The sequence below is a fragment of the Anas acuta genome, chromosome 3 (assembly GCF_963932015.1).
Source record: "Anas acuta chromosome 3, bAnaAcu1.1, whole genome shotgun sequence".
Lineage (NCBI taxonomy): Eukaryota > Metazoa > Chordata > Aves > Anseriformes > Anatidae > Anas > Anas acuta.
The window spans coordinates 59,310,113-59,322,510 of NC_088981.1; the positions used below are offsets into that span (position 1 = coordinate 59,310,113).

Below are 12,398 nucleotides of genomic sequence, written 5' to 3' on the forward strand. Positions count from 1 at the left end.
AAATTGCCTGGATTTTTTTCTTTTATGGAAAAAAACTCATCAGAATTTGCTTCTTGCATGAAATATTGTTATTTTCATTTTTCATTATAAGTTGAAGCACCTGAAAGGGAATATTGAAATTCCCTAGGAGGGAGAAATTTGAGTTTGGGCAACTTTGTTCACCTTTCATTCTCCAGTTTCTGCAGCAGATGACGCAGAAGAACTGCAGAGAATAACCTTTGTTGTTGCATATTTCATTCATACCAGAACATTCTCTGCAATAACTGAAGGAAAAGATCTGTAACTAAAGAGTAAGTGAGAAAGTAGATAATGACTTTATCATAAAGCATATGCAAAATAAATCTACATTAAACTGACAAGGTTCTCCTTAAATATGGTGGTCTTTTATCCTTTTTGAGCACTGGTCTTTGCAATCTTAACCATTTTCAGGCTTGTATTGTGCTTTTGAAGCAGTACTTTGAAAGTATAATACAGAGGGATTTAAAGTGTTCCATGAGGATGAGAAAATTAAAGCAAAAAGTAGGGACATAACAGAGGCACTCTAAATTAAGGTATGCATTTGTGGTAAGTATTACTCAAGGGTCTGTACCCAAAACTCATGATTGTGATTACAGGTGGAAAAATGATTGGAAAAACCAGTGGTGCCTAATATAGCAGCACCTAAAATTCCAAAAGGAAAAAAATAAGTTCTTCTGTTATGAAGTTTCCAGATGGCAACATGATTGCTGGTGTCGGGACTAGAGGAGTGGTATAGTCTCCAGTACTTGAAGAGCTCAGAAAATTTTTTTTGCTGAGCTCAAATTCACTATACATGTACAGGGCAGGGAGGTTTTATTGACCAGTGCTGAAAAAGGGGCATTTTCATTCTTTTGAAAAGAGAACTGAATATATAATATTCTTTATAGTTCTTTATATCCAATATATCCTGATCTATCAAAAATGTTCTTTTAAGAGAGGGTGTGAGGCTTCTGAGATTATAATAGATAAATTGGTTTCAGTTGCCTGGTATGAGCTTACTGATGCTTTTGTGTTCATCTAAGCCTGGCTTTTGTGTTCAGTGGAAAAGGGGGTGTGTTAATTATTTACTCTACTATAAATCTTTAATTACTGTGATATGGTGTCTGTAGTCCCTTTATCATCCAGAACAGTGGAATGGCTCCTGCTACAATAGACACAAAACAGGATGGGACTGAAATGAATGCTCTCCATCACTGGCTTGTAGGGGAGGTAGTGGTATATCTCGGTTTAGCAGGCCTCTGATGTCTTCAGTGATATGCTCATCATTTTGTTAGCAAGCACTGTGTGTGGCCAAGCTATTTTCAGTGCACTAAAATAATACAGCATGGATACAGATAGCACTGGGTATGATTTACTGTTTGTCCTCTGGTAACTGTGAAGACACATCTCATGTCCTATGAAGGCCCTAGCACTAACATCATCATTCAAGCAGTGTCTCCAGCTTCCATGGGATGATTGGTGTGCTTAGAGTCAGGCCCATAAGTAACTGCCTTGTTGGATCAGGGCTTGTCTTGCCTTTGTGTTGGGGGAATTTCAGCCTTATTTTGTATTGAATTCAGATATCACATTTATTACAATAAATGGAGAGTAAGATGGAAATAATAAATGACAAAAGATAGCAAGCTTTTTTGTCACGGCTTTTATCTTTGCAGCTATAATTGTACAGCCTGGCTGGGGACCTACATAATTCATGTAGCCTATAACTAAAGATAATCAGGAAAGCAAATGGTAACAAGAGGGAATGTGATAAATTTCTACCCTCATTTATACAATATTTTTGCCCTTATTAGTGTGGAACTGGAAGTGTCACTTCCCAGGTGCTTCTCTCCAGTCCCGTGTTCCTCTTTTTCTCATCACTTCACAATATTTCTTCCCTTGTGCTACCAGCATTTTGCTATTTATTAAGGGTAACTATTCTTTCTGCAGAGGATGACCTCTGCTCAGAGCAGTTTTATCTTCTTTTTCTGAACCAGAAGGCTGGGTAGAGACTCCTTGGGCATAAGCATTTCTCCCATTCAGAATCACATTAACACAGTCTTTGGTCCTGGATGCACTGATACACTACTTTTACTGAGATCATTTTTCTCTTCTCTGTGACATACTGGTGATGGCCAGTGAGACAAGTTTTGCCTAGAAATGCTTCAGGATTCATTTCCCTTTCCTTTGGAAAGAATAGGTAATGTTTTTTAACTTAACCTGTAAAACTGTGACTGTGTTGGTGCAACTTATCCACAGACACCGAGAATATAAGAAGCTCTGTGAAACTAGCAGCTGTTCTCTGTGGGGAGAAACACATCTTTTTTCAAAATGATGGCAAAATGCTGGAGCAGACTGGTCAGGGAACTGCTGGAAATGCCAGCAGGTCCCTGAAAGTCCCCTAGGCAAATGTTCTGGGGAAGGAACTATGTACTGGGGAAGTAGGAAGGGCTGGTAATGTTGTCAGCTTCCTTCCAATCTGTTTTTCCATGATTTGACTCCACATTTCTCCTATCTCTGCTCTGGGATCTGGAGTTCAGATGAATTCTCAGATTCCCATGGATGAGAAAGAGAAAGCTGTTGTTAATCAGTGGTTCAACTTGAAGTGGTATCTTACATATGCATTTTGTTGAATTTGAAGCATCCATCAGACTGAGCCCATCACTCTCAGGTACATTATGTTGTGACACTGTTGGTTTGTCCTTGTTTCAGTATAAAATAGTGCACAAGCAAATTTTTAATGGTTTACAAGTGAAACCATTAACTGAGCTACCAGTGAGAGCTGGTGGACACTGACATCTAACTTTACCAAAGTGTGTGAACTTTGATGAACCTGAGATAAGTTTTTATTTAACCACTTAATTGCAAAATACTTATGATGTCGCTTAACACTGAAGTGTGTAAGCAGACCAGATTTTGAACAATAATGCTGCTCTTGGTTATGTACATTTAGTATGGCTTTCTTTTAATTCAACGTCTTTACTACTGTAACTCAGGGTGGTTAACTGAGAATTTTGTTTTAAAGTTTCTGTTTGCCTCAAGATTTTAAACTAAAATAATTAAAAATAATTTAAAAATTTATTTGGTGTAAAAAAATACAGTCTCATAAATCAGCTCTATTTCACTATTGTTTTTGAATTAATATTCTACACCCTTTATTCTTAGAGATTACAGTTTGCTTCTTGATCATCCCTTAATTTTCCATGGGAGAGTAGATAAAATTTGAATTTAAATTTTGATTCAAGGTTTTTGACTGAAATAGAAATAGAAGATTCAAACAGACATCAAAGGGTGTATGGTCACCAATATTATAGCGCAAGATCCTGTTGCTTTTGCTGGGAGATTTAACAGAACATTTCCTGGCTGCTTTGGGACAAAGTGAGAGCAATCCTGGTCATACCTGTCTATCTGAATGAGTTCAGCTGAAAGCCAGATTTGTTGCTTGCAGTATCTATATTTTTGTGCCCATTCAGGACACAGAAAGGACCCCTGTGTTAAGGGCCTTTTGTGTGTATGTTGAAAACACTTGTTCCTTCAGTACCTAGTGAATATTATGAAATCCACATCAGCCTATGCAACGTGATGCAACATTGCATAAGGCTATTAGTTTTGCCCCTTGGCATGATGGAGAATAAAAACTGGATTTAAATTGCTCTCTTCATATTTGAAATATCCCAAAGCACTTTTTAAAGTAAAATTCTGAGTTATATGAAGGAAAACAAAGTAGGTATTAGGTAACCAGCAATATCCTGAACATGGCAGCAGAGAGAAAGGTTTCTGCTTTCTTTGCAAAAGGAGAATTTGTAGGCCAAGACAGATGCACCATATTCAGAAGTTCCACATGCAGCTGACAATAGGAATTTTTTGAAGTTCTTCATGCCATTTTACACTATTAAAATGGGAATGGGTATTGTGGTCAGATCTGAGTATTTTTATACATACTGAAAACCCAGCAATTATCTGGAAGCTGCTGCAATATTAATACATTGTGTATGTACTACTTCCATAATTTAATATTATATTGGAGAGCTATGAGTCATTTATAGCTGGAGTTTATTTATAACATCTTAGTCATAGGCCATCGTGCAATTATGCCAAGGAAAATAGATCAATATGAAGGTTAAGAATTAACAAGATTGATAAAGTCAAATTGAAATTTTTGAAATACTGTTCCCTTCACCTCTGTCCCATGAAATATTTCAGTGTACAATTTCTACCGGAAGAAATGAGTTCCAGAATTTATCCAAAGTTTCTTCCTTTGGTTCTTCTTTATGGTTTCTCTGATGTCTGATGGATGAATGCTGACGTCTTTTCCTCTGCAATGTCAATAATTTGGATCTGTTTCTACTTTTTGTCACTAATTTTCAAAAATCTTCTATACTGTTACTTATTTTAGAAAGGTCTGCTCTGACAGGTCTGGCTGAAGCTGTCCAATGGTTTTGTGAGAACCTTGACAGCCAGTTAAGTGGAGTGGTGGCCTTTGTCTTGGTTCTTCGAAAATCCAGTCCTAAGAAGTTATAGCACAAAAATATTAAAGCAGTTACTAAGGGGGCTAAAGAAGTATTTTAGAAAATGCTTGTTGCGCCTCTTTGAATCTTTCTCATTATTAAAAAAAACAGGGCACAGAGAGTGAGAGAAAGAGAGAAGTGATAAGTAACTTTGGCCTCATATGGACCTCAGCATGTGTTTCTCAGTGACAATGAGGATTGCACACATTACTACAGGAAATCTCTAGGAGCAAACCGAATTATGTGTCTCAGTACCCATGTGCCTCCCTTTCAGACATTCCTATTTGTAAATGCAGCTGTAAATTTTTTCTGTAACATAGAAACAATTTAAAGCTCAACTTTTAAATAAATGAACCAATGAGTTTGTGAATGTCTTCCAGAGTCTCTGTGGTGTAGTAATATCTGTGATACAACACTGAAGATATAATCAGCATTCACAATGGCAAAAATTAAAGCATTGTCCATGCTATCTGATCACAGCTAGGGGGAAAAAAGCCTGATGCCCACCAAAAGCCAGCACACTGTTTTCTGAATGTATACAAATTCACAGTGGGAACAAGTTCTTACTTTAACTCATTGAATTAAATAATGCATATTTAATCAAGAGTAGCTTCCAGGTTTTGGCTTCAGTTTATCCTAAAGTACTACAACAAACAATTCAAAGCCTATACTCTTCCATAAATTGCATTTGTGGTGATTTGGTCAGGATCTAGCCTTGATTCTTCTTTTGCTGCTGGAAGCAAAAAGTTTTGTCTTGGAAGCTGACACACAGAGATTGACAGAAGTGCCCTAGTATTTACTGTAGCACTAGCTAACACAAAGAGACACAATTCAGGTAGCTGAGTGTCCAGTTTTCTTCAATAAAAGTGATGTACTGATAAAAGTTATTTAACTTTTGCATACATCTATCCTAACTAATTTTGTGCCTATGATGAGTACAGTTTGATTTGCTGCCAGGTCTTCTGGATGAGCATTATAAGCCTGGAGTCAAGGTTGTTTTAGTGCCATCTATTAGCACTATAGATATCACAGAGACACTCTATCCTTTGGAGTTTATATTCAGATGAATCAGAAGCATAAATAGGAATGGAGGACTGGAAAAAACAGGGTAATGGTTATAATAAAAGCAATCTCATAGAGTTATTTCACAAGCATATATAATTCATACACCATTGTTCCTGGTCCTGCAATAATGGCTTTGGTGGTTCTTTTTTTTCTAATGAAACTCCACTGGTGAGACTAAGCAAAGGGTGTTTTAGGATGGACAAGAATGAGATGAGGGAAGTCCAGCATATTTGAGAATATTGAATTTTGGATTCAGACTATTCTAGAAACACAGAACACATTTTAAATGTTTCCTGTTTGTGAGGTGACTGATTCCTTTGTATGTAGAAGACATTTTAGTGAAAAATGTTGGATTGTTTTCCAGAGGGCTTGGCCACGTGCCCATGAAAAGGGGACAGAACAGGAAATATTTTTAGTAAGCTTCTTTGCTCTGTCCAATTTGCAATTAAAACATTTCTGAGGAGAAAAGGGAGTGGAATAATTTTATATGAAGGAGGAGTTGGAGAGAGATGTCAGAACACTAATAAATAAAAGTCATTACAATTGACAGAAGAGGTCAGCTAAGAATTTTAGTGTGATCTTCTGGACTTCTGTGTCACAAAAAGAGCAATTCTTTGCTGAAACAGTCAACAAGATTTATTCACTGGGTCTGGTTACTTGTGATGCTGATTTTTAGAGTGCTGCTGTGTGTCCATGACTCACTGTTTTGAAACGAAAGGCTCATTTCTTAAGAGGAGCCATAATGCAAATTGGTCTGACAGAAAGATAATGTGCAAAGTTTACATTTAATAGATCAGTGCAACAGCTAATGAATGGCAGGAGCTTATAGCTTGTATCACATGAAGTCCTGAACCACAAGAATAAAGAACTATACAAATGAGGCACGAAGAACAGACTGATGCAGTGATGAGCTACATAAGGCCTTCCAGTTCTTCCTACCTGAACTGATATTTCAAAGTGTAGGAGGGAAAAGTCATTGAATATTATTAAAATGTTTACACTTTCTTTACACAAGTGGGCTTCTAACCAGAGATGTACCAAGCATATTTGCAAATCTGGATACAAATTCCAAAGCAGATTGCTTTTATCAGTCACAATCTCAGTTCCCAACAAAGAAAATAAATAAGTTGGCAATTAAAAAAAAAAAAAAGCTAGATGAATTCCACCCTCCCTTTTGGCCCTGGTACCAATATACAATATTATGCTTTATATTCAAATTGAGCTTGTGAAGATTGCATGTTAATGTCCCCCGTAGTATAAAGAAATTGATTAAACTACCACTCAATAGTTGGAAAATGCTTAGGAAGCCTGAAAAAGAAGGTAACTGCTTAAAGCACTGCCTTAAGTTAACCTGGTAGGACATCATGAACTCTGTACCTCTTTCAGTATTTCTGGCAGCTTCATTAACAAACTCATTCTGATTAGACTCATAAAACAGGTTAAACTCTGCATGTGCTACATTATTGATATTGCACAACCTTTTGCAAGCTTCCCTGCTAAGCTTTAGGGGAAAGAAACCAGTTAATTAATATTGAACTGTCACAGATTCCTACAATTATGATCCATGTTATTGCAAAGGGATTTATAATGAGAAAGCATTCTCTTAATATGCTATTGGCTTAATCATATATTCCCAAGAAATACATTTTCCTGCATTGGTAGATTTGGGATTAATTTATACATTGAAAGCATATTCTTTCCCTAAGTTAATTCTCATCATGTGGACAGCAGTCTTCTGATATGAGATACTGTCAAGAATATCAATGAGAAATGTATTTGATGTCTGGCTTTTCCCACATCAAAAGAGCTGAAAAGCCTATGAAAAGAGCAGACTTAGAAAAAATAAAATGGATTTAGCAAAGCAGAGCATACTAGAAAACACAGAACACTAACTGCAGAGCATGAAAAACAGTGGTAGAGATAAACAAAGGGCTGCTTATGAGCTGTCATTATTGCTGTAGTGTGGGAGAGTGGTACAGTTAAATTCTACCTTCTATTGTACTCACTTTTTTTTAGTGACTTTGTATTTTGGTGAGCAATTCCCTAAACTATACTAATTATTCTGACCTGGCTTGGCTAAGGGGTGTATATAAAAAATGTCTGAGAAAATAAACTCCAACTTTCTCGTCCACTGCTACTGTGTGGATACACATGGGTGCAGAGGCTGTCTTGCTACAATTCCTCTGATAGTATCAGATGGATGTGATACTCTTCAATTCTTCTTGTTTGCTATCGGGCACTCTTAATTAATCTCACCTTCTGTCATGAAATGACCCATATATACTTACTAAGTACAGCACCTTACTGTCAGCAACTTTTGATTAGATGACTGCTATATAACTACACGCAGTCAACAGCATTTTAGATCATATTTTCTGTGGGTTTGAATTATTTAGGTAAATGCTACTTGGGTAGATCCCAGTTGTGTTGAGGCCCCTTCATTTTCCCTACAGTCCTAGTAAGACACCTCTGGTAAGATGTAGTTGATTTAATTTCTTGACTAGAACTTCAAAAAACAAACCCACTGGCTAAATGGAGTTAAGGGAAGGGCAAACTGAGCTCTGTCTGCTGCTTTAATAAACTGCTATTGCTTTTTCAGCAGGAAGAAAGGAGCTTCTGACTTCACTGCACTCTGATATGGGCAGCAGCCTATGAGTCACTGCCTTGAAGAGATAGTGACTTATTTTAATTACCCTCAATGAACCCTGCATTTTCAGGAATGACTCATAGCTTAATGTAATTTCATAATAATTATATAAGAAATATTTTAAAGTGATGCCTTGTAGCTTTGCCTATTTTCTTCATTCTCCAGTGTGACTGGAGAACATGATTCATTTTAAATGAGCTAGTATATATTATTTACTAGTAATAATTACTTTGTTATTTATAGATAGAGTGTGCATGGCTCTGTACAGATCCCCAGTGCGATAAGGTTTCTGGGCCCAGGGGCATGCACCACATGGATGCAGACATCAGAGTGATTAAAAATATGGTGGGTGAGATTGGTGTTATGATAAGCAGATAGAGCAGCTCTCTGATGAGTGTTTTGCTTACCTTTTAAGAAATAAAGTGGGGTCAGGTCAAGTGCTCACAACCATGTATAGGGGCGCTCATGGCCATGGAACTGCAAGAAGCAGAAGGGCAAGCAGTGCAGTTTGAGTATGTGAAAACAGAGGGTAGAGATCTCAAACCTCTTTCTCTTCCCTTTCTTTTTACAGCAACAAACACCATTTTGTCACAAAGGTACTGTTTTGTGGAGGCTTATCAGGTTAGGCAAAAAATATTTGCTGGAAAGATTTCCAAGAGTTTGCTCATCAGAAGGCGTGCATGTTTTCCGCTCACTACTGGTAAGGATATATTTTATTACGGAACTGATTAGACAGTACTCTGGTAACAACGTGGTGCTCTTAGAAGGCAATATAATGATGTATGAGGCATACATTTTACATGCTCACTAAGGATTTTTGCCTCTGTCTTTTGAAGAAAAGTAGGGGAACCGCACAGTGCAGACTGTGATATGTGTTTGTATTTGAGCACTTAGTCCCTGTAAGGGAACCTGTTGCTAGGTAGAAAGGATTGGAAGGCTGGATTCATATATTTATTTTTATTTTTTCTTTTTGAACAGTGGTGAGCTAGTCGAGGCGTGTTTGGGTGCTGCTGGGGAGGAGTTCATTTATGAAGAAGGAATTTTCTTTGTTTTTTATCCAGCTGCCCATTGCCTTGGGCTACCTTCCTTGGGTGGTGTCTATCTATTTACCATAACAAGGCTTGGTCTCCTTGCTCATCTGGTGTTTGCTTGCCCAACACTCTTAGCATAGATACAGGTTTTAAAGAAAGTGTGGTTAAGAAGGCTGGTGTGGATGGATAATTACAATTTAGCACACTTTAGGGTAACCTAATTACTTATATGTGTAACTATAACTTGTGAATGTGCTTTCCACTGTCAAAATTAAGCAAAAGATGCATTGTCCCAGGGGAGGTTGGAAGCCCTATTATCATAATGCTCTGTTGAGGGGAAGGAGAATTGAGACAAGAGGTGAGGTAAAAGATCACACAAACTTACAAGGAAATCATGTCTCAGCATAAAGAAGCGAATCCATATGTCTTGAGTCACAGGCAAAGCATCTTAACCACAAGACCATTCTCACTCCTGTAGAAACAAGCAACTTACTTTTGTTTCTTTCTTTTTGGTAGTTATAATAGACAGTTCATGCATGAATGTTAGTGGTGGAGGGTTTGCCTTAAAAAACATGTTTGGAAAAGGAACACAAAAGATGAATGAGTCAATAGGTTCATGGAAAATGAGCCTCACAAAGGGTAGCAGAGGGGCAGGTGCTGATCTCTTCTCCCTGTTGACAGCGATAGGACCTGAAGAAATGTTTTGAAGCTGTCCCCCTGAACAGGGACAGTTTAGGCTGGGTGTTAGCTCTTCACTGAGCAGTGGTCAGGCACTGGGACAGGCTCCCCAGGACAGTGGTCACGGCACCGAGCCTGCTGGAGTTCAAGAAGCATCATGACAGTGCTCTCAGACACATGGTCTGATTTTTTGGGTGTTCCTTTGGGGACCCAGGAGCTGGACTTGATGATCCTTGTGGGTGCATTCCAACTCCGGATTTTCTATGATTCTATGAAAAGAAAAGATATTTCATTTCTACATAGCCTATTATTGCCTGATGTGTCAGTTTTCTTTCTGAAAGGATAAGCTGTAGCTGGGAGCTTTAAGCTGTGAATCAAAATGCATACAAGTATTGTAAGATACAGGAGCAAACAGACTACATTTTAAATCATTCTGCCCATCTGCCTATCATTAGTATGAAGAATGCCATCGTTCTTGGATTTAATCAGCAATATATCAGAATCACTCATTACCATGACTGCAGTGCAATAGACATAGTATCAGAAAGCACTGACAGGTCTCTGAAGTGGTTGATCCAACTGTCAGCAGTTACTGTTGGTTATGGCTCCATTTTTTTTTCTTTTTGCTCTGATTCTTTGAAGAATATGCTTCTGGACAGTAGCTTGTGCTATGCTAAGATCATTAAACACATTAATATTTGCCATATATTATCTCTGGTGGATGGAATTCTTTTTAGCATTTACTGCATGGGATGCAATGTCATAATATTCCCAAGAGACCTGACAGGAGATAAACAACCACTTGGAGAACAGAGCAGAAAATCATCCCAATTACTGTAAATTTAACTCATATCTGGCCTAATTTGGTCACAGATTACTTATCTGCAAATACTTTTTTCTCTCCTAGTAGGTGACTACCAAGGATATAGAGTAGGGGCAGAGACCAGATTGCCAGTTAAGTGGCATAGACTGTATTTCTTGTAATCCCATGTAATATTCATAGAAGCTCAGTATTACAGCATGGTGCTTATTACTGAAGTATTTTCTTGGTACTTTACATGCTGACCCTGAAAATTATGGTTTCTGTCAGAGCAAGTGAGAGCTGCTTCCAGAGATGTTCGCTGTACCTCACTATGTCCTGGCTAAATGTGATGCATACTGGTTTTTGAGAGTTAACAGAAAATGTTGCAAGAATGCTTGCAGTAAAAATGTTTGGCACATCAAATTAAACTTCAGAGACCTAGCCCCTGGTGTTGAACTATTTGCTCCAGTAAGGGAGGCTATGGCCACTGGCGCCTATGGCCGGATGACAGCTCCTTACACAACAGCAAAACAAAGTTTACTCCTGAGGAGCCTGGTGCTTTGTTCTACAAAGGCTAGGGAGACAGAGGTGGCTGCTGCTTCCGTTGAATAGTCCCATTGTTAGATAAACAATACTTGGACACAAAATGCACATACCTTTTGAAGCCTCAGTGTCCAGGAGTCTACTACTTTCACTGTAGGAAGCATGTGACATACTTGTAAAAGAGGCAAACAACAGGCAGAAGTTAACAAGGCAAAAAAATTGGTCTGATGTTTTTGACACTTTTGTTTTTAGGCCTGTCTACCAGACCCTTGGTACAAAATCAGTACATGTGAGGGCAGCTAACCCAAGATGTTAAGACTAGGTGCATCTGTTTCTAAAAGAAGTTCCTTTTGTTTTTCTGCATTATATACCAGAAAGAAATATGGAAAGGTGGAGATGAGCTAAAGGAGGTCATGAAAGGAAAAAATGTGGTCCCTTTCTCTGAGGATATTCCTGATTTATTCCTAATTCTGTGTTGCAGTAATCCAGAACTGCTGCACTTGCCATAAACAGTGGGTTTGAATGTTTTCAGAGTAGTCAAGTATGGTCAATTCCAAGTACAAATAAAGTGCTTGAAAACTGAAGCCTGAATATGTTTGTCCATTTCTTTGCCTTGGCTGAAGATGAAAGGTTGGCTGTAATATTTATGCATAAATTATGAATTGATAATTTTGTCAGCACATGTCATTTTGCCCATGTCAAAACACTTTGCAAGGCAATATTGGCACTCACTAAGTTAGAGAGAAGAGAGAGTCTAAGAGATCTAGAATACATGTATAAGAAGGCAACTTTGCATCTCCTGATCTAAAGAGGCCCAAAAGGAAAGCTTTGCAGACCCAGGGTTTGTAACAAGATCACCCACATGTTTCAAATACCATACAAATTTTTTTTTGAAACAAATGCAATCTATGAAAGTGACTGAAGAAGATTGCTTTCCATCTATGGTTGTGCAGAACCTGAGGATTGGTCTGGGTTAATGCACTGTTTTGGTTGCATGGATATGTGAACTGGACAAGCACTTTAAAAAGCTGAGGTTTTGCTGTCTCTGAGAGCATCAGACGTGGTGCAGATGTAGTCATAGCAAAAGACTATGGAAGAAGCACTGTCTTTGAGAAATACATCCTCTAGGG

At 38.0% G+C, this 12,398-nt stretch overlaps 1 long non-coding RNA gene across 1 annotated transcript in view; it reads left to right on the plus strand.

Moving 5' to 3' along the window:
- Positions 1–2,525: 2,525 nt before the first annotated feature.
- Positions 2,526–12,398, plus strand: part of LOC137854217 (uncharacterized) — a 43,708-nt gene continuing 33,835 nt past the window's right edge. Inside the window, exon 1 of the long non-coding RNA XR_011095020.1 lies at positions 2,526–2,665. This is a non-coding gene — a long non-coding RNA (uncharacterized lncRNA). The remainder of the gene's footprint in view (positions 2,666–12,398) is intronic.